The following is a 21547-nucleotide window of genomic DNA, read 5'->3' on the forward strand; positions in this document are numbered from 1 at the left end:
TTTATGATATGGTATCTACTTACCTCTCTAGCCTCATCTCTTACCACTCTCCATCTCTCATTCAAATCTTCAATCATACTAAACCCCTTGCAATTCTGGGACCACAGGATGTTCCTTCTCCCTTCTGCAAAAAGATCTTTGCATTTCCTGCCCATCTCTGTCTGGAATGTCCTTGCTATCTCCCTTTGCCTGACTCTTACTATCTTTCAGATTCAGTTGCTCTAGGAAGTTTTCCTAAATCTCACCCCTCATTTCCATTTGCTCCCCTCACCCTAGATTTACCTCAATCATAGCATGTTTTGCACTATTTCATCATTTTAATTGCTGGGTCATTTCTATAGATCTCTTTCCCCATTTCTTTGCCAGCCAAGTAATCAGTAAGGGACCAAACATTTCTTGTTTTGTTTTCTTTTTAAATTTTTTTTAATGGCTATTTATTTCTGAGAGAGAGAGACAGAGAGAGAAAGAGAGACAGAGCGTGAGTGGAGGAGGGGCAGAGAGAGAGGGAGACACAGAATCCAAAGTAAGCTTCCAGGCTCTGAGACAGGCTCTGTCTGCACAGAGCCTGACACAGGGCTCAAACTCATGAACCATGAGATCTTGACCTGAGACAAAGTCAGATGGTCAACCACCTGAGCCACCCAGGTGCCCCTCTTGTTTTGTTTTCATTTGTAGTATTCTCAGAGCCTAACACAGCGCCTAATAGGCACTCTACAAATGATTATAGAATGAATGAATCAATCAATCAATCAATGAAAAGCAGTTCACACATGGTAAGAATTTCCAGATGTTAAAATTGATATGCAATAGCATCCGTGGTGGTTTCTTTATTCATGTTTCTCCTTTAAAGAGAATATTAACTTCATCTGAGGAAACTGTGAGTACTCCATGAATACTGAATATCACATTAGGCAATATTAAATTACCCCATTTGGTTTTGGTGTTGCATGAGATGAAAACCCACTTTGAACTGACCGTAGCCGTATTCATTTTGATTATCCTTAGATCAAATAATGTAAGATTCTCAATTACAGCCATAAACTTGAATGATGTAAATTATCATATGAATGGGTTTGAATTCCATATTAGTATTAACTTTAAGGAAAATTATGTAGTTTTTTTCTAAAGAGAAGAAAAGCTTCTATTGAAGTTGGAAAATGTGTATACCTGTAAGTGAAAGAACCAGAAAAATAGCCTTAAAGAAAAGAGAAAGTTAAAGTATGAAGATAGTATTGATTATCTGCAAGTAACTCACCACTCTCATTACAATAGAATTTATATTATACAGTCACCTTGAATAAAATTAGGACAGAGAAATGTTATTAGGAAGATCACATTCCCTTTTGTTAATTTTTGGAATGAAAGGCTCCCAGGATTTTTCAATATTTTCCTTTATGGTTAACAAAACATCACGGATTATGTAAGTATGTAGCAGGATCTCACACTTGTCAGAATGGCTAAAATCAACAATACAAGAAACAACAAGTGTTGGTGAGAATGCAGAGAAAAAGGAACCCTATGCACTGTTGTTGGGATTTCAAACTGGTGCAGCCACTCTGGAAAACTGTATGGAGTTTCCTCAAATGGTTAAAAATAGAACTACCCTACGATCCAGCAACTGCATTACCGGGTATTTACCAAAAGCATACAAAAACACTCAAAGGGATACGTGCCCCCCTAACTTTATAACAACATTATTTACAATAGTCAAGATATAGAGGCAGCCCAAGTGTTGATTGATGGATAAAGAAGATGTGGTATATATATACAATGGAATGTTATTCAGCCATAAAAAAGAATGAAATCTTGCCATTTGCAAAAACATGGATGGAGCTAGAGAGTATAATAGTAAGCAAAGTAAGTCAGAGAAAGACAAATACCATATGATTTCACTCATATGTGGAATTTAAGAAACAAAACAAACAGAGGCACCTGGGTTGTTCAGTCAGTTCAGCGACTCTTGGTTTTGGCTCAGGTCATGATCTTGCAGTTTGTGTATTTGAGCCCCGGGTCAGGTTCTGTGCTGACAGTGCAGAGCCTGCTTGGGATTCTCTCTCCCTCTTTCTCTGCCCCTCCCCTATTCATTCTCTCTATCTCTCAAAATAAACTTAAAAAAATTTTTTAAAAAGAAACAAAACAAACAAGCAAATAGGAAAAAAAAAAAAGAGAGTGAATGAGACAAATCAAGAAACAGACTCTTAATTATAAAGAATAAACTATTCTTTACCAGAGGGGAGGGGTGGGGATGGGCAAAATAGGTGATGGGGATTAAGGAGTGCACTTGTGGTGAGCACTGGGTGACGTATGGAATTGTTGAATTACTATATTGTGCACCTGAAACTAATATTACACTGTATGTTAACTAATTAGAATTAAAATAAAAACTAAAAAAAAAAAAAAAAAGTATGTAGCAGGCTAGCTGGGTTACCTGAAAGAAAAGAACTTAAAAGCTAATTGTGGTTGAAGGACAGAATCAAGTAGGACATCAATGATGGAGACAGTTCCTGGAGTCTCTTGGTTCCTGTGATCCCCCGGTCATGGGGAAGCACTTGTAGCTTGTGTTTAAAGGATTTGTAAGGACCTGCCAGAGGGGTGGCAAAGTTCTCCAGACTAACAGCAACCCAAGTTTCCAAGGGGCATCAAGAACAGAATAACTCAAAGGTGGAGGGACTGAGATAGCTGTGATGAGACTAAGAAAGGGGAGTTTCTGGTCACTGCCTGGTCTTCAGACTGTCCTTGGGGAACTAAGCAAAATGAAAGAGGATGACTAGTAGATAAAAAGACTACACTTTACTTCACTTATTCCCTCCTTCCTCTCTTCTTTTCTTTCTTTCTTTCTTTCTTTCTTTCTTTCTTTCTTTCTGAGGGAGAGAGTGGGTGCAGGAGAGTGGGGAGCGAGGGGCAGAGAGACAGAGAGAATCCTAGGAAAGGCAGAGAGAGAGAGAGAGAAGTGGGGCTCACGCAAAGCAGGGCTCGAGATCACCTGAAGGGGAGCTCAAGCTGATGAACCAAACTGTGAAACCATGACCAGAGCGGAAGTCAGATGCTTAACACCAGGTGTCCTTCTCGTCTCTCTTCCTATCCTCTCTCTCCCTGTTCTCTCACACACCTGCTGTCTGGCCGTCTCTGGATTATTGGAAAGTAGGGAAAAAAGCAAGACAAATCCCTGTTATTCACATAACCTTTCCCTGAAGCCTATCTTTCTGTGAACAAAGGCCATGGCTGGAAAGAACTAGATACTCATAATCCTCATTTCTGAAAATCTAGTCATTCATTGTTTTTTAATTCATTCATTTGTTCATCATTCATCATTCAACAAACATTTATTGAGCCTATAATGTTCTAGGTATAAAATTTATCTTCCAGATCAATTATTTTCAATCCTTTTTCTTTAAGCCATGCAAGCATTTTTTTTTTTTTTCCAGTAAAGGATCACCGATGCTCAATATGGAAAACATAAAAGCTGCACTGAGTCAATTGGGGTGAGGACACAGAACTTGCCCAATTCCTACCCTTCCTTGCCATGCAGCCCCTGAAAGATTCTGTGGAGCATAGCATACATACACTGTCCTATAATGATCACTTTTGGAGGATGCTAGTGAACCAGTGCGTTAAGTTTGAAAACTGATAAAGAGAGCAAAGAATTAATCATTACTCCTGTGCTTCCTATACATGCTGTCCCTCAGAATAAGCAAATATTTGATGAACAAGTTTCTCTTCATAGGACTACCAGTAGAAAGAAGGAACAATATTGAATTCAAATATCACCATTTTGCAATCTCTAATGAATCAACAGATCAAGTCAGTGATCATCGATGGTGGCTAACATCACAAAGAACAACCAGACTTTCTGTACCACCTAATAGAAGAATGCACACCACCACTCACGACGTTGTCTTGGAAAATAAATCCAGTGTCAATCTGGTTAATCACTAGATCTCATTTACAGAAAATTTAAAGGAGAGAGGATCATGAAGGAATTCTGTCCTCTGCTTTTCTTGAAGTTGGCACCCCACATCAATATCTTCTTCCCGACTTCAGGTGCTCCAGCACTAGCTCAGAGACCTAGATAGAACAACTGAGGTATTAAGTGGATAATTTGTTTACCTTTGAGGTTCCAGACAGAAGTCTCTCTCCTCATCTTCAATTCCTCATTCTCTACCAGATCGCTCTCATGAGCATTTAAATGTGCAATTGGTTCTCAGTGAGTTCCATATCCCTAAATCAGATGTATATTGTCTGTCAGTAGCATTCGTTGTAGATCCTCTTTGAAGCCATTCTGTTGTCCCTGCTATTGTGATACTGCATTCTTCCACTGGTTGTCCAGTCTCTCTGATCAGAGCTTCTCATTCTTTTCTGCCACATAATCTTTACATGTTGGACATTTTTAAAGGCTCAGACCTGGCTTCCCTTCCTTCTCGTTCTGTTCTCTTTCTCTTTCTCTCTCTCTCTCTCTCTCTCTCTCTTCCTTCCATCTCATCATACCCCTATCTTCAATTACTCACACTTCTTTAGTGATTTATATTCTGATGACTCCCAAGTTTATATTTCTGGCCTAGGTTTCTCTGATCGCTTTAACATGTCTGCCAATTCTTTGACAATCCTTTCACCAATGATGGAGTCTAATTCCCCTTTGCTCAAACATGGCTTGGCCGTATGACTCTTAACAAATAGAATGTGTGTAGTAGAATACTCTTGTTGGCAGAGATGCTATGTGACTTCTGAGGCAAGTTAGAAGAGGTGATACAGCTTCCTCCTGGCTCTCTCTCTCAGGATGCATGGTCTAGAGCCCTGAACCACCACATAAGAATTCTCATACCCTGAAGCTGCCTGAGAGACAAAGCAGAGACCATACTGTGGTAGACAGAGATGTCCGAGGAGCTTCAGCTGTTCCAGACTCAGAGTGTTTCCCAACACAGTGTCAGGCATGTGAGTGAAGAGTCTTCCAGGTGACACCAGTCCAAGCCATCAGTTGACTGTGACCTCATGACAGACCCAAGCCAGAACACCTCAGTCAAATCATTTCAGATTTCTGACCCGCAGAAACTGGGACAAGTAATAAATGACTATTATTGTATAAAGACACTAAGTTTTGGGGTGCTTTGGTACTTAAAAATAGATATTCAGAATACCCTCTGACTTTCACACAGACATCTCCTGAAGGAATGCCACCCCAAATATGCCACTTTGGCATATTGACTATTTTGAGCTGAAGGCACTTGAGAAGCAGCAGATGCAAGAAGGGCTCTCTGACCTCCTCTTTCCTCTCTAAAAATAGCCCATAAAATTTCCCATGAGAAAGGTGCCCTCTTCCTGTAGCAGAAATAAAAGAACATCCATATCACCAGAAATTGGGAATTGACACTGAGATGGATCTGTACAGATAAATTTACTAAAATCTTTATTTACTAAATTTATTAAAATCTTACTATAATCTTACTAAAATCTTACCTTTATCTTCCACTAATCTGTACACTCCCCACCCCCCACTGCCCCGTACATCTCCTAGTCACTTCCCCATAATTTATTGCCTCTAGCCCAAACCTCCTTTGTCTTATCATCTCTTTTCAAATGTATTATTTCTTTATCTAAAAGGTATATATATAAACTTTTTGCTCTGGGCACATCTCTGGGTCATTTTCTTGTGAAGATTTTCATACATGTAAAATTCTAATTAAACTTGTATGCTTTTCTCCTGTTAATTTGCTTTAAGTCAGTTTAATTCTCAGGCCCGGCCAGAGATCCTAAAAGAGTAGAGAAGAAATTTTTATTTCCTTCCCTCTGGCCCTATTGTTTCCCCATTTTGTCCTCTTGTTAAGTAGTTCATTACCTTCCTCCATCACCCACCTCCCATTCTTAGAAACTTAGCTTCTTGGTTGATTTTCATTTGGTACTTGGAACAGTACTTCCCTCAATCTTTTCATATTTATTATCTGCCTTGTGTTTCCTAGAATTCTTATTTGGTAGCATCCAAGGCATTTGTGCAATATTTAAAAAAAAAAAAAAAAAAAAAGATCCCCAGGGTGTAGCCAAGGCAGACAGCCTATAACAAAGACTCTTACATATGCATATATTGGAATGAAGATCCAAGTGTTTCATGAAAATAATTATCTCTGACTGAAGTAGAAGAACCATTAAGAACCATTAAACTTTGACATGAGTTGTTGGTGAAAGCAATAATTTCCTTTCCTAGAAGACATTAAAAGAATCAGATTCACAACAATTTAAGAATCTGAGTAGTAAAGATACTGTCAGTTCTAAAGCTAGGATAAAGATCTGAATGGCCAATGACCTGTGAGGAATCTAATTTTAAAGGCTAATACAGGCTTGGATTAGACGTATTTGTACCCAGGGGTGCCTGGGTGGCTCAGTGGGTTAAGGCTCACACTCTTGATTTCAGTTCAGATAGAGACCCTGGTCGGGCTCCATGCTGAGCATGGAGCCTGCTTGGGATTGTCTCTCTCTCTCTCTTTCTCTCAATCTGTCTCTCTCTGTCTCTCCCTCTCTCTCTACCCCTTCCCCATGTGTGCACTTGTGCTCATGCTGTCTCTCCCCCCGTCTCTCTCACTCTCTCTTAAAAAAAAAAGGAAAGAAAAGAAAAGAAAAGAAAAGAAAAGAAAAGAAAAGAAATATTTGCACCCAAAGCAATGTTTCTGTACACAGTTCTAACCTGATTAGTCCTACCAAGGGATAAATGATACTTTTTTTTGGACTTGATTTCTCTTGGCCTTGATCTGCAACAGGAATGGAAAGAACAGGATGAACTAAGAGAATCTTTGTCATAGTACAGGAAGGGGAGGAGCAAGAGAAGAGGGTCAGGAAGACTAGGAATGCCCAGGTCTGCCCCAAGATGGGAGGAAATGAGACAGGATGACAGAGAAGTTAAGATAGGTTGTGCCCTAGATGGATTCATATGGAATTTCTTTGGGGCTTCCATAAACACACCTGTATCTCAGAAGGAAGAGCTGTCTGCCTTATTTTGTGAGAAATGTTGGTCATGAATGTAAATAAATAGCCCCAAGCTATTGTGTGTTAAATCGAAGAATAATTCTTTGATAAGAAAATTCAATAATGAATGTTTTGAGACAGGGAGGAGAGAAAGAGAGAGACATTCACAAAAAAAAAAAAAGAAAGAAAGAAAAAAGAAAAGAAAAGAAAAAGAGAGGGAGAGAGGAAGTAATCCTTCATAAATTCCACAAGAAAAAAATACTAATGGAGGGCCTGGCTGGCTGTGGGTAGAGCATGTGACTCTTGATCTTGAGGTTTTAAGTTCTAGCCTCACATTGGGTGGAGATTACTTTTTTTTTTTTTAATTTTTTTAATGTTTATTTATTTTCAAGAGACAGAGAGACACAGTGTGAGCAGGGGAGGGGCAGAGAGAGAGGGAGAGACAGAATCTGAAGCAGGCCCCAGGCTCTGAGCTGTCAGCACAGAGCCCGACACGGGGCTCGAACTCACGAACTGTGAGATCATGACCTGAGCCAAAGTCAGACACCCAACCTACTGAGCCACCCAGGCGCCCCGAGATTACTTTTTAAAAAATTAATGAAGGGTGCCTGGGTGGCTCAATCAGTTAAGCATCTGACTCTTCATTTTGGCTCAGGTTATCATCTCATGGTTCATGAGTTAGAGCCCCACATCAGGCTCTGCACTGACAGTGTGGAGCCTGCTTAGGATTCTCTCTCCCTCCCTCTGTCTCTGTTCCTCCCCCACTGGTGCCCTCTTGCTCTCAAAATAAATACATAAACTTAAACAAATTAAAAATTAAAAATTAATGAAAGGAAAGACCAGGTTCCAATGTTATCTATACTGCAACATATTGGAACATGAAATAAATCAGTATCTCAGTCCCCAGAAATTTTAAGACAATGAATAACTCATCTAAGACTATGTATATTTAATAGAAAAGTCCCAAAGTGAAGCACTGCAGTAATCTAGAATGAACATGAACAGCTTCTGATGTTAGGCACATTAAGAGTGAGGTGTTTTGGGAAAACAGCTTTCTGTTTTTGACAAGTACCACATCCAAGATGACATCTGAATAATTAATATGTTTAGCCTTGATAATACATTTTCAGAAGGAATGTGTTAGTCTGGATACAAATTTTCAAATAGCGAACAGCACTTCTTACTGTCACCTCCCATTATGTGTCTTTCATCATCTATTTAGCCAGCTGTGCTGTTATGTAGGCAAAAGCAAACGTATAACAGATGCTCTTAGAACTTAAAGCATGAGGTGTTTTCAAACATGGCTAGCTACATTGGTTAGAGATGAAAGGTGTCTGCACTGGAAAACAGATTAGTTTATCCACTAAGAGTAGTAGATAATGGAATAAAATTCACCACCTGCCAGCTAGCTATGTGTTCTTGGGCTAAGTTATTTAAACTTTCCAAGCCTCAGTCTTCTCTTCTTCCAGGGATGGCTATGATAATTAAACAAGATAATTCACTTAACAACAAACACATCTGGCAAAGGGTAAATGTTCAATAGATGTTAGCAATTCATTATTTAATTCTTATTGAATCGCATATGTGAGAGCTTTGGCGAGCAAGGAAATAGTTTGAAGAAAGCAAGTTGGTTTGGTGCAGTACTGCAGCCGAGGCTGCTGCTTAGCGGCAAAAGACAAACAAAACAAAACAAAGAATACCTGTATGAGTGGTGCTCCCAAACTCTCACCTCAGCTTGAAGCAGAGAAGTTCAACTTTTATCATCTATATACTGAAGTTCTGGGTAAAATCTCAATAAAAAGTAGGGCAGCTGGGTGGCTCAGTTAGTTGAGCATCTGACTCTTGAGTTTGGCTCAGGTCATGATCTCACAGCCTGTGAGTGCAAGCCCGGCATTGGGCTCTGTGCGGACAGTGTGAAGCCTACTTGGGACTCTCTCTCTCCCTCTCTCTCTGCCCCTCCCCTGCTTGCTCTATTTCAAATTAACTAAAAATAAACTTTAAAAATTTAGTTTCAATAAAAACTAAATATTACCACTACTTAAATAATTTACAATAAGTGATAGTGGGTAGAGCCTCTGATGTCAAATCTGTACATTACATATCTATGATGAAAGTCTTAGAAAATTAGAGATAATAGAGAACTTACATAACATGATAAATGGTATATACCAAAAATGTACAGCAGTAATATACTTAATAGTAAAATGCTGACTGATTTCCCTCTAAAATAAGAGTGACAAAAGGATGCCTGCTTTCCATTCAATAGTGTACCACCCAGTGCAATAAAGCAAGAAAAAGAAATAAAAGGTATAAAGAAATGAAATAACAAAAATGTCATTAACTTCAAGTAATATGATTTTAAACATAAATATTCAAAATAGTCTACAGATAATTATATTTAATATGTTCATTAAAATTGATGGGTGCAAAGACAATATAGAAAACTCAATTCTATTTCTATATCCCAGCAACAAATTAGAAAATAAGTTTTTAAAAAGACACAATTTTCAATAATTTCAAAAATATCAAATACATGGTAGTAAATCCAGCAAACAAAATGTTAGTGAGATAAATTTTTAAAACCTGAAATTTACAGATACAACATGTTCTTAGATTGGAAGACTCAATGTTGAAAGAATGTCAGTTCTTTCTAAATTGACTTCCAGTTCAATGTGATCTCATTAAAAATCTCAAAAGAAAATTTGTGAATTGAAAAGGTGATAGTAAAATTTATATGAAATGCAAACAGCTAAGAATAATAAAAAAAAATTGAAGAAGCATATAAAGTATGAGGATTTGCTGTACTGAAATCAATGATTATTATAGTAACAAAGAGAGTAGGGTGTCAGTGCAAGAATAGAAAATTACAGAGTATAGAAAAGACCCATATGCATTTTGACACTTGCTTTACATTAAAGGTAGCAATGCAGAGAAGTGGAGGAAAGATGGTTTCTCCAATGTTAGGTATCCTTATAGGAAAAACAAAACTTGACCCCTACCTCTAATACAATACACAAAAATAAATTCTAGATAAACTTTGTTTCTAAATGTAAAACGTCAAACAGTAAAGTTTCTATATAGTAACTTAGTAAATCATCTTTATAATTCTCACATTCTCCCTCTCAGATCCTATAGGGGAAATCAGCTCCAGGAGACAAAATGATCAGCTCATTTACATTAACATATAAATTCTAGGGGTTGGATGTACCATTAGAGGTCATAAGGTTCAGTTCCTCCTCATGGTGCATAAAAAGACTGGCAAGAGTTTAGCTATTAGCATTCCCAGGCCTTTCAACTCGACTATGGAGTAAGTTTCCTACTATGAAAGTTAAGTGCCAGACTGCTAAGCTGACGAGAAAATTTTAGTTCCCTGAAATATTACCCTCTGAGTTTGGGTTGTGCTTGAATTATTTCACTTTGAAGGAGATATTTTGCCTGGAGCTTTGGGCCATGTAATAGTGGAGGATCCTAAATCCTCAGAAGTTGTTCCGAGGAGGGAGAGGGATGTGGCTCATCACCTAAAGCAGGGTGACCAACCGCCTTGGTTTGCCTGGAACTGGGGGTGGTGGGGTCAGGACAGGCACTCTTGACTTGGGACTGAAATCATCTAAAGGCTCACTTACTGTATGTCTGGTCAGTGATGGTGACTACTGACTGGTAACTTAGCTGGAGTTATCAACTGAAACACCTTTACATGAACTCTCCATGTGGTTGCCAGGGAACCCTCACCACGTGACAGCTGAGTTCCGAGAACAAACATCTCAAGAGAACCAGGATGACTTGTGTCACCTTTTATGTTCTAGCCTCAGCTGTCACATAGCATCACCAGTCACCCAGATTCAAGGAGGAGGGCCCTAAATACCGCCCCTCCATGCGAGAACTCTCAAAGTACATTGTAAGATGAGTGGGTAGGATGAGAGATATTGTGGTGGCCATTTGTGGAAAATACAATATGCCACAGTCGTATACAGAATCCACTGAGACACCAGAAGGACTTGAACATACAGGTGACTGGTGTGGAGTGTGGCGGGGCAGGGAGCAAAAGAAAATCATTTTCTCAGGTGCTTCTCATTATCTTCCACATCTCATAAATCAATTTCTATCCTGTGGGTTCTAGGTTTTTAAATATGAGCTGGATTTCCATAAAATTATGATAAAGAATGAAAGCAATGTGGCTGGAAAGGACATCTGTTCACAGTTCAGGTGTGCTTTACAACTTTGGTGATATTATATGAATGCAGAGTGGGGACTGGTCACCTGATTTGGTCAGAAGACTGTCATTTTAGGGTTATAAATTCTGTCTCCTTCTACTGTTACCTCCATTGTTTCATCTTACGATGTTGGTCAAGTCACTTGTGTCTCAGGTGCCTCATTTTTGAAATAAGAGTGATAGTAATACTTCACTTATTCGCTTGATAGCTGTAGGAATCAAATAAGATCAGTATAAGAAACTGCCATGGAAGCATAACATTTATAATATTATATAAATGTGTCAAGTTTAACTTGCTATCTTCAAAAAGGCTAAGTATGAAAGCAAAGACAGGAACAGCCTTGGATGGGATAGATGACCTCTCAGGCCCTTTTAGATCTGTCATTAAGACCTTGAACCAAAATAATCATTTATATCTAACTTACTGAATTAAAACATTTTGACCCAATGAGGACCAAATAACAATTAGATGATAACACTGTGTTTAATGCATTACTACAGTAAATCTGTAGATCAAGTAAGGTCCAACTATACCCATTATTTTTGGAAAATAATAGAGAAGAGCATAGTTTCATTTTTATAGATACAGAGCTTAACAAACTTTTAAACTTATTGTATTTAACCAATGTTCCACTCTGCTGAATTTCATGATGCAGAAAATGGACCATATTGTAGAAAAGGCTATTGGGAAACCCAAAATTGAAAAGTAATGATCACAAGCCACTATGGAAAGTGGTTGTAAAGAATTGAATGAAAAATGAGTAACACTAAAAAGAAGTTAAATCTCTCAACTTAATAATGAGTCTAGTAAAGAAGTCACAGACTGAAGGGGTGATAATAACCACCTCGTTGGATAATAAATTTGATTTCATTTCTGTTCCTAAGACAGCAAATTTATGAACAGCTCACAGTGGTGCAAAAAGTAATCTGAAATACACAGTAAGTTAATCAATGCTTGTTTTATGATTGCTGACCTAGGAAATTGCTGGCTGAGAAAGAGAAACACTCTGGGTCTCAGCTTCCAGTAGAGCCTCTCAGGCCTTCTCATCTGGTTTTTCTTCTTGGGTTGTCTCAATCCCTCTCAAAGTTCCAAACGGTCACCTTTACATGGGTGTGTGCTCTTCTACCACTAACTTCACTCTCTGGGCTCCAAGCTCATGTTACTAATGGCCTACTTATTATAGGGCAAAAAACTGTCCCATTTTGCTTAGGAATGAGATTTCCAGGATGCAGACTTTCAGGGCTCTAACTGGGCAGGGCCCAGCCACACTGGAACAGGATACAACTTACTATTAAATAACTCTCCTTGGTCACTCCTGAGGGAACTTACACTCAGCATATCCAAAAGTTATTGACCATCTTCCCCTTCAATGCAGTTCCTCACAGTATTCTCTCCAGCAATGCTTGGCACTCTGTCTGCGCTGACTACCATGTTAGAAACCTTGAAGTGATCACAGACCTATCCTCCTCACCTATCTCCCACACAAAATTAATCGAGTCCTCTGTGTGCGTCTTTTGAAAGCAATGTCTCTTTAGTTGGTTTAACTTCCTTATAATCTCTTACATAGACTATTGCAAAGGCCTCTTATAAGATAAAAATGATAGGGGCACCTGGGTGGCTCAGTCGGTTAAGCGGCCGACTTCAGATCAGGTCATGATCTCACATCTGTGAGTTTGAGCCCCACGTCAGACTCTGTGCTGACAGCTCAGGGCCTGCAGCCTGTTTTGGATTCTGTCTTCCTCTCTCTCTGACCCTCCCCCGTTCATGCTCTGTCTCTCTCTGTCTCAAAAATAAATAAACGTTTAAAAAATAATAAAATAAAATAAAATAAAACAAAATAAAATAAAATAAAAATGATAATTAAATATGCACTATCTGACATGCCTCATTACTTATATTATTTGGGCTCTATTAATAAAAAATATTAATATAAAGACTGAGAAAATGTTTCAGAGTAATGGGACATGATAGAATCTTAGATTAGGGGAGAAAGTTCCTATAAAGGATGATATTGGGACAATCGATGAAAACTGAATATGGACTATAAGTTGATAATAGTATTTTATCAATATTAAACTTCATGAGTTAAGTCATCACTCAGTACGTATGTATCTGAATGTCTTTGTTCTTTGTTTTTAAGTTTTATGTATTTATTTATTTGTTTGTTTGTTTATTTATTTATTTAGAGAGTGAGAGAGAGCACAAGCAGTGGAGGGGCAGAGAGAGAGGGAGACAGAGAATCCCAAGCAGGCTCCACACTGTCAGAACAAAGCCCAAAACAGGGCTCAAACTCACAAACTGTGAGATTGTGGGATGCTTAACCAACTGAGCCACCCAGGCCAGGCGACCCTGAATGTCTTTGTTTTTAAGATTTACATGCTGTTGGAGTGATAGGCCATGATCTTGGCAATTTTCATATTTTCAGGAAAACATTTTAAAAAATAAAAAAAAAGAAGGGGATAAAATAAAAAATAAAGAAGATATCTTAGATGTGTGTAAGGTATCTTAGGTGTGTGTAAGCACTTGGCAACATTGTTGAAACAAAACATTAACTAATCGCTGGTGGGCCCACATCAGGCAATGTGTTCAGAAGTCTCATTCATAGCAAATACAATGAAAATCTTGGGTCTAGTGTGACATCAGTGTAAGCTGTAAAGCCAAAGACTTTCCAGAAGGCCCTTTCTGGTCTAAACAGATGTTAAGGGGATTTGCTAAGTAAGTGCTTACCAAAGTAAAGCTTGGAAGGAGTCTAATAAGACAAAAACAACAAATATTGCTTATTGCAATTCAGCCTTCCACTTTCTATTGCAACCACTGTCTTGCAATCCAGCCTTCTACTTACTGAATTTTTTGCGTCTCTGACATTAAAAAGTGAAGTCTTGGGGTTCCTGGGTGGCTCAGTCAGTTAAGCATCCAACTCTTGATCTTGGCTCCAGTCATGATCTCACAGTCATGAGACCCAGCCCCACATCAGGCTCTGTGCTGGGCATGGAATCTGCTTGAGATTCTCTCTCCTTCTCCCTGTGCTCCTCCCTCACTTGCACTCTCCTGCTCTCTCGCGCTCTCTCTCTCTCTCTCTCTCTCTCTTTCAAAAAAAAAAAGTGAAGTCTTGAAAGGATTCATCTATAATATAGGGTCAACTGACTGTATGTCTTAAGGAAACCAGATCAGACTTGACCTTGCTGATAATTTCCCCATTGAGTCATGAACCAGTGACTGGAGAAGATCAGGTAATAGGCAGTGAGGTCAGCCCATGAGAAGAGCACCTGTTTTGTGAATCTGAGGCCTCCAACAGCTTCCTGCAAGGAAGTCACCTCCCAAAGTGTGGGTTGGGAATGACAATGTGTTGCCCATAGATGGCATCTGAGTTTTAAAGCCAGGATGGTATTCTCCAAAACCCAGATTCTTAGACTAATTGTTCTGCTGCCACCTGAACCTGGTCTTGTACTTCTGCCCTACATCCAACCTCTATGCCTACTATTTCTCCAAACATGGTTAATTTTCAACTCTATTTAAATCATTGGCCCAACATTTAACCCATACTGCCCTCATATGTCTCCATATCTTTGCTCGTGTGTTGCTTCTACTCAGATGACCCCTAAGCTTTGCACAGTGGCAGTATCATAGCCAATGAGGTTTATCCGAGGCCTGATTATGGCTAATTGAAAACTTTTCCCTACTCAAAGGACCCTTACCCACTAGGCATGCAAGAAATCTCACCTTGCTTCAAAAGTTTATAACAAATGTTTGCTTTTTAAAATCTTTAGTGAAATATTTTCTAATTCCTCCAAGCAGGGGTTGGCTTTCTCACCTATGACTTTATACATATTTCTATTATAATTTTTATTTTTAATTTTGTTTTATTGTTACTTTCTATGTCTGCCTCCCTTGGTAACTCCTTCAAGGCCCAAACTGGGTCATTGTTTTCTTTCCATATGGCCACCTTTTCAATTTCTCTCCAGTAGGCATCTTTAACACCTCATAGTTTTGTCCTTATGCCATACCAACCTTCCAGTGTCCTGCTGACACTCAACACCCACACCAATCATTTTTGTTATTGTCATTGTTCCCTCCCTATCCAGGTTTTGTGCTTAATTAGCTGACCCCCATACACTTAGACTGAGGGAGGAGTAAGGGTAACACCATAACTCTAGGGTAGAATGCTGGCATGCACCTGGAGTATTCTTGGGATGGTATATTTTCCTTTTGCATCACTCATCCTGATTGTTCTTTCAGTTCACTGGCTATTGTACCAGGTGTCTATGATTCTTACTATTACTGTTCAGGATGGTCTGAAACAAATTTCTATTTCCCTGCTTAGTATAGCAGATTGGATAGTTTGGGTGTAGGATGGAATCCCTTGGTTAGATCATGAGGCTATAAACAAGGGCAGGGATGCAAACAGAAGTGGAGACAATAGGTAAAAGGCTATTGTGTTAATCAGTTTGATTGCAAACCTAACCCATAAGGTGAAAAATCTATACACTGAAAACTATAGAAAGCTTATGAAAGAAACTGAAGAAGACACAAAAAATGGAAAAATATTCCATGCTCCTGGATTGGAAGAACAAATATTGTTAAAATGTAGATGCTACCCAAAGCAATCTATACATTCAATGAAATCTCTATCAAAATAACACCAGCATTCTTCACAAAGCTAGAACAAATAATCCAGAAAAGAGCCCAAATAGCCCAAGAAATCTTGAAAAAGAACCAAAGCTGGAGGCATCATAATCCTGGACTTCAAGATGTATCACAAAGCTGTAATCATCAAGACAGTATGGTACTGGCACAAGAACAGACATTCAGATCAATGGAACAGAATAGAGAACCCAGAAATGGACCCACAAATGTATGGCCAACTAATCTTTGACAAAGCAGGAAAGAATATCCAATGGAATAAAGACAGTCTCTTCAGCAAGTGGTGCTGGGAGAACTGGACACCGACATGCAGAAAAATCAACCTGGACCACTTTCTTACACCATACACAAAAACAAACTCAAAATGGATGAAAGACCTCAATGTAAGACAGGAAGCCATCAAAATCCTCGAGGAGAAAGCAGGCAAAAACCTCTTTGACCTTGGCCACAGCAACTTCTTACTCAACATGTCTCTGGAGGCAAGGGAAACAATGCAAAAATGAACCATTGGGACCTCATCAACATAAAAAGTTTCTGCACAGTGAAGGAAACAATCAGCAAAACTAAAAGGCAACTGAAAGAATGGGAGAAGATATTTGCAAACAACATATCACATAAAGGGTTAGTATCCAAAATCTATAAAGAACTTATCAAGCTCAAAAATCAAGTAATCCGGTGAAGAAATGGGCAAAAGACATGAATAGACACTTTTCCAAAGAAAACATCCAGATGGCTGACACATGAAAAAATGCTCCACATCACTCATCATCAGGGAAATACAAATCAAAACGACAATGAGATACCACCTCACATCTGTCAGAATGGGTAACATTAACAACTCAGGCAACAACAGATGCTGGCGAAGATTTGGAAAAAGAGGATCTCTTTTGCGCTGCTGGTGGGAATGCAAACTGGTGCAGCCACTCTGGAAAACAGTATGGAGGTTCCTCAAAAAATTAAAACCAGAACTACCCTACGTCCCAGCAATTGCGCTACTAGGTATTTATCCAAGGGATACAGGTGTGCTGCTTCAAAGGGGCACATGCACCCCAATGTTTATAGCAGCACTATTGACAATAGCCAAAGTATGGAAAGAGCTCAAATGTCCATGGATGAATGAATGGATAAAGAAGATGTTGTATATATATACATACATATATGTATATATGTATGTATATATATATATATGTACGTATATATATGTATGTATATATATACCACATCTTATTTCTATTTCCCATATATATGTACATATATATATATATGTACATATATATATGTACATATATATATATGTATATATATACACACAATGGAGTATTACTCAGCAAGCAAAAAAGAATGAAATCCTGCCATTTGCAACTATGTGGATGGAACTAGAGGGTAGTATGCTAAGTGATATAAGTCAGAGAAAGACAAATATCATATGACTTCACTCATATGAGGACTTTAAGAGACAAAAAAAGTGAACATAAGGGAAATGAAGCAAAAATAATACAAAAACAAGGAGGGGGACAAAACATAAGAGACTCTTAAATACAGAGAACAAACTGAGGGTTGCTGGAGGGGTCGGGGGGGGGGGCGTTAAATAGGTAAGGGGCATTAGGGAGGACACTTGTTGGGATGAGCACTGGGTGTTATACATAGGGGATGAATCACTGGAATCTACTCCTTAAGTCATTATTGCACTATATGCTAACTTGCATGTAAATTTAAAAATTAATTAATTAATTAAAAAATTGGTTTGATTGCAGAGCATATATGAAGTAATGAGTGATTAGAAGAGACTAGAGCAACACTGGACTCTTACCAGTTGGATATTGCTCATTGGATTAGCCTTGTCTCTCTCTCTCTATCTTGCAGTCACTTGCAAGGCGGTCCAAGAGCCTTACTGAGCAGCTTAAGTTTTCTCCAGGAATAAGTTAAAGGGTGGAGCCTTCTGGAATGGGAAATATTAAGAGAAAGCCAGTGTGGTAGAATTTGGTAAATGTAGTACAAGATCACAATGAAAAGCAGCTTCCTGCTACTCTGTTAAGGACTTTGATCTTTGGATTTAGAGCCCTAGGATACAACTCAGTGTTTTTAAGCATGGTGGGGGTATGGTACTGGGGACATCATCAGATTTATATATGTTTAAAAACTACTTAGTTGTTATATAGAGAACAGATGGAAGTATATCGAAAAGATGAAGTTCATAGCCCCATATGTGCCAAGAAATTTATTTTCAATTTAATCAAGCCTCTAGATCTAGTTCATGGAAAATGTGAGAGCTAGAGGAACATGTTAAACAATATCACAAGGATATAGTCAGCCAAATCCAGACTGTGGGACATTGTATAGGATGAATGACCTGGTTTCTTCAACAAGTGAAGGAGATTAAGAAGAAAGGGAGGAGGGATTATAAATTGTTTGGATCCTAACTGAGACAAAACACCTGCACAAGAAATTTGGGAGCAACTGAACAAATTTGAGTATGTACTGGGTGTTATATGAAAATGAAGAAATAATTGTTTTGGGGTGCCTGGGTGGCTCAGTTGGTTAAGTATCTGACTCTTGGTTTTGGCTTAGGTCATGATCTCAGTTTTGTGAGTTCAAGCCCCACATGCAGCTCTGTGCTGACAGTGCAGAGCCTCCTTGGGATTCTCTCTCTCCCTTTGTCTCTGCCCTTTCCCTGCTCACGCTGTCTCTGTCTCTCTCAAAATAAAGAAATAAACTTAAAAAGTAAAAGAAGTAACTGTTTTCTTAGGTGTGGTAATGGCATTAGAATTTGTTTTTGAAAAATTGACCTAAAAAATTGACCTTATATATTATTGGTATTTGCCAAAGCATTTACAAATGAATATATATGATATCTGCAATTTGCTTTAAAATAATCCAGAGATAAGAAAAAAGGAAATTAGAATATCTGGCAAATTGTTGGCAATAATTCAATCTGGTGTAATGGGACGTTTTATTATATTATATTCTGTCTACTCTTAAACATTTGAAAATTATACATTTGACAATTTTTATGATAAATTCTTCAAAAAATAGATTAATAAAATTTGGGATTAAATCTGACTAAATTTTAATAACAGAAAGTAACCATCAAACTGTGAAATCTACCCAACATCTCACCATATCCCTAGTGATATGGGAGACAAAAGCAAGAATCAACACTACCACCACCAATGACAAAAATCAGTGATTGGAGAAGAATAAGATCATTTCCTTTTTATGCCCTTCTCTCCATCCTCTCCTGTCTTCCCCCCCCCCCCACCTCCCCTCTCCCAAAGAGTGGATGCAGTAAAACAAGTTAAAAGGCTACTCCTGTCGTCCAGTGAAGGGACAGCCTAGACTGGGGAAGTGGCTTTGGAGATGGATGAAAAAGTGTTCGGGTTTATTTATAAAGTTGTGTATGTGGGGAAACCTACAAGGATATTGCAGTGATCTCCTGTGGTGGCCAATTGGATGCTAGGTCCCTTAAGCGTAGAGATTTAAAGAGAGGGAGCATGAGCTGGAGTAAAAGGGGAGAGTCATGTGGAGTTGGCCTGCTTCAGAAAAATAGCCTTCAGTAAGGAATGCAGCCAGCTCACAAAGCAGGAGCCTGGGAAGCCAATACCCTGACTTAGTCTCCTCCCTCTGCAGAGATAACCAGGGACAGAAGCCCAGTGTAAGACAGGCACATAGCCCTCAATACTGGGCCTTGAGTGGGCAGAGCAGGGTGGAGAGTGGATTGGGAGGGGCAAACATAAGGGGCCCAGCACAGGCTTCAGATTTTGTGCATGACCTATGCTATGAGGTTCACACAATCTGAATACTCCCTGTCTTGCCTCTTCTCCAGCCACACCCCTATAAAATGGGGGTATTAAGGTATAAGAGCATCTACTTCATAACTGTTGATCAAGTAAGCATCGCACGAATAAACTTGTGTAAAGCATTCAATTTGCATAGTGCTTGGCAACTGTGTGCCTTCCTGGACATAGTTCTCTTCCTCTGAATATTTTTTTCTTCCCAGGTTTCTCTAGGAACTAGGTCTTTTTTTTCTTCCTTTGTTTTGTTGGGTTTTTTTGGTTGCCTGCAAGAGTAGGTATTTAATAAATACATGTTCAGTGAATTAACACTCACTATGTGTGCTAAGTGTTTTAACCTGCATCATCTCAATTATTACAACAACCTTATAAGGTAAATATCATTCCCATTTTACAGAGGAGGCTATTTGAGGCTCAGCAATGCTCCAGCTTGCCCGAATCAGACCACACAGGCCTGTTTTACTCTAAAACCTATGTATGTTCTTTGCTCCATACCAATAGCCTCATGCAAGGAGGGTTTTCTGCATAGAATGAATGCTGGCCACTGGAGTATCACTCTGACACTCACTCCACTGTGAATCCCCAAAAATGGGCCTCTGTTCACCAGAAGCCAGGTGACCATATGCCTTTTATCTGCCAATAGATTTCTGGGTCATAGAATCTCTGTCTGAATCATCTTTGTGTCCCCACAGGACAACCCATTTCTTGGTGCTAATCAAGGTCTACTGACTTCAATAATATTAATAAATGATAGGCTGTCTTCTTCTGCTCTTGCTGACCCTGCTTCCAATGTGCTTTGGTCCCCTGAGGGGTTGGGGACCTTAGCCTCTAACTCATAGTCTGGAAGGGCTCTGCCTAACATCCAGTAAGCAATTTCACTGCCAGACTTCCTTCTAGGTACTTTACACGTAGTCATTTGCTCATCATGACAAATCTATGTCTTAAGGTTTCTCCTTAGTCCTATTTAAAGTTTCAGGAGGAGCACCTGGGTGGCTTAGTCGGTTGAGCGTCTGACTTCAGCTCAGGTCATGATCTCGCGGTTCGTGAGTTCGAGCCCCGCGTCGGGCTCTGTTTCTGACAGCTCAGAGCCTGGATCCTGCTTCGGATTCTGTGTGTGTCTCTCTCTCTGCCCCTCCCCTACTCATGCTGTCTCTCCGTCAAAAATAAACAAACATTAAAAAAAAATTTTAAAGTTTCAGGAAACTGAAGTTCAGAAGAGTTTAGTGAACTTTTTCAAACTCACACAGCTAGAGAGAAAGCCAGGATTTGGAATCCAAGCAGTCTGATCCAGAACCTGTACCTTTAGATATTAATAAAGAAGAGCTTACAATTTTCCAAATGGTCACTCTGCCCTTTTCAGCCCTTTATATCTCTTGTAGTTTTGTGGCCTTCAGCTCTTCCCTGCTCACTATTAGCCTACAGGGCAGCTTCACATTGTCTCTGCTGTTACAAGTAACCGTTAAAAGCAAAACAAAGTGAAAGCTTTTTGCCAGAATTTTTGTTGCCTACCTGCTTCACATAGATCAGTCTCACTTCCTTATCTTTGTCAAGCACATTTAGAGATGAAGCTGCTGAAAGGGAGTTCAGTTCAGCGTTTTGTTTCTTATTGTCTTTTCCCCACAGAAGACATTTGGCCTGGACGCTACTAGTAACAAACCAAAACCCCAAACTTCATGGCAGAGTGTTGATTAAAGAAGACTGAAGAGAGAGATGTAAAGCAAGCAGCACAAAAGATAGAATGGTCTGCAAATCTTTGCTGGAGACAATGTTACCTTTTTCATTTTTCATTTTTTTTCTTTTTGAGAGAGCGAGAGTTGGGGAGGGGGAGAGGGAGACTGAATCTTAAGCAGGCTCCATGCCCAGCAGGAGTCTGATGGGGGGGGGGGGGAGGGGACAAATCTCAGAACTGAAAGCTCATTCAGTAGCCTCATATCTAAATGAGACTGACAAAGATAA

The 21547-nt window shown here is 39.2% G+C and overlaps 1 long non-coding RNA gene and 1 pseudogene across 6 annotated transcripts in view; one reads left to right on the top strand and one right to left on the bottom strand.

Annotated features, from left to right (window-relative positions):
• Positions 1–21547, bottom strand: part of LOC125935649 (uncharacterized) — a 121230-nt gene that overhangs the window by 66786 nt on the left and 32897 nt on the right. For 4 of the 6 annotated variants that reach the window (XR_007461731.1, XR_007461728.1, XR_007461729.1 and 1 more), the window contains one exon: positions 11266–11367. The exons of 1 other annotated variant lie outside the window; for it this stretch is intronic. This is a non-coding gene — a long non-coding RNA (uncharacterized LOC125935649). Of the gene's footprint in view, positions 1–11205; positions 11368–21547 lie in introns of all 6 variants that reach the window. One more of the 6 variants, XR_007461730.1, reaches the window with a different exon arrangement.
• Positions 14761–14843, top strand: LOC125935930 (uncharacterized; annotated as a pseudogene).

Source organism: Panthera uncia (genome assembly GCF_023721935.1).
Source record: "Panthera uncia isolate 11264 chromosome A1 unlocalized genomic scaffold, Puncia_PCG_1.0 HiC_scaffold_17, whole genome shotgun sequence".
Classification (NCBI taxonomy): domain Eukaryota; kingdom Metazoa; phylum Chordata; class Mammalia; order Carnivora; family Felidae; genus Panthera; species Panthera uncia.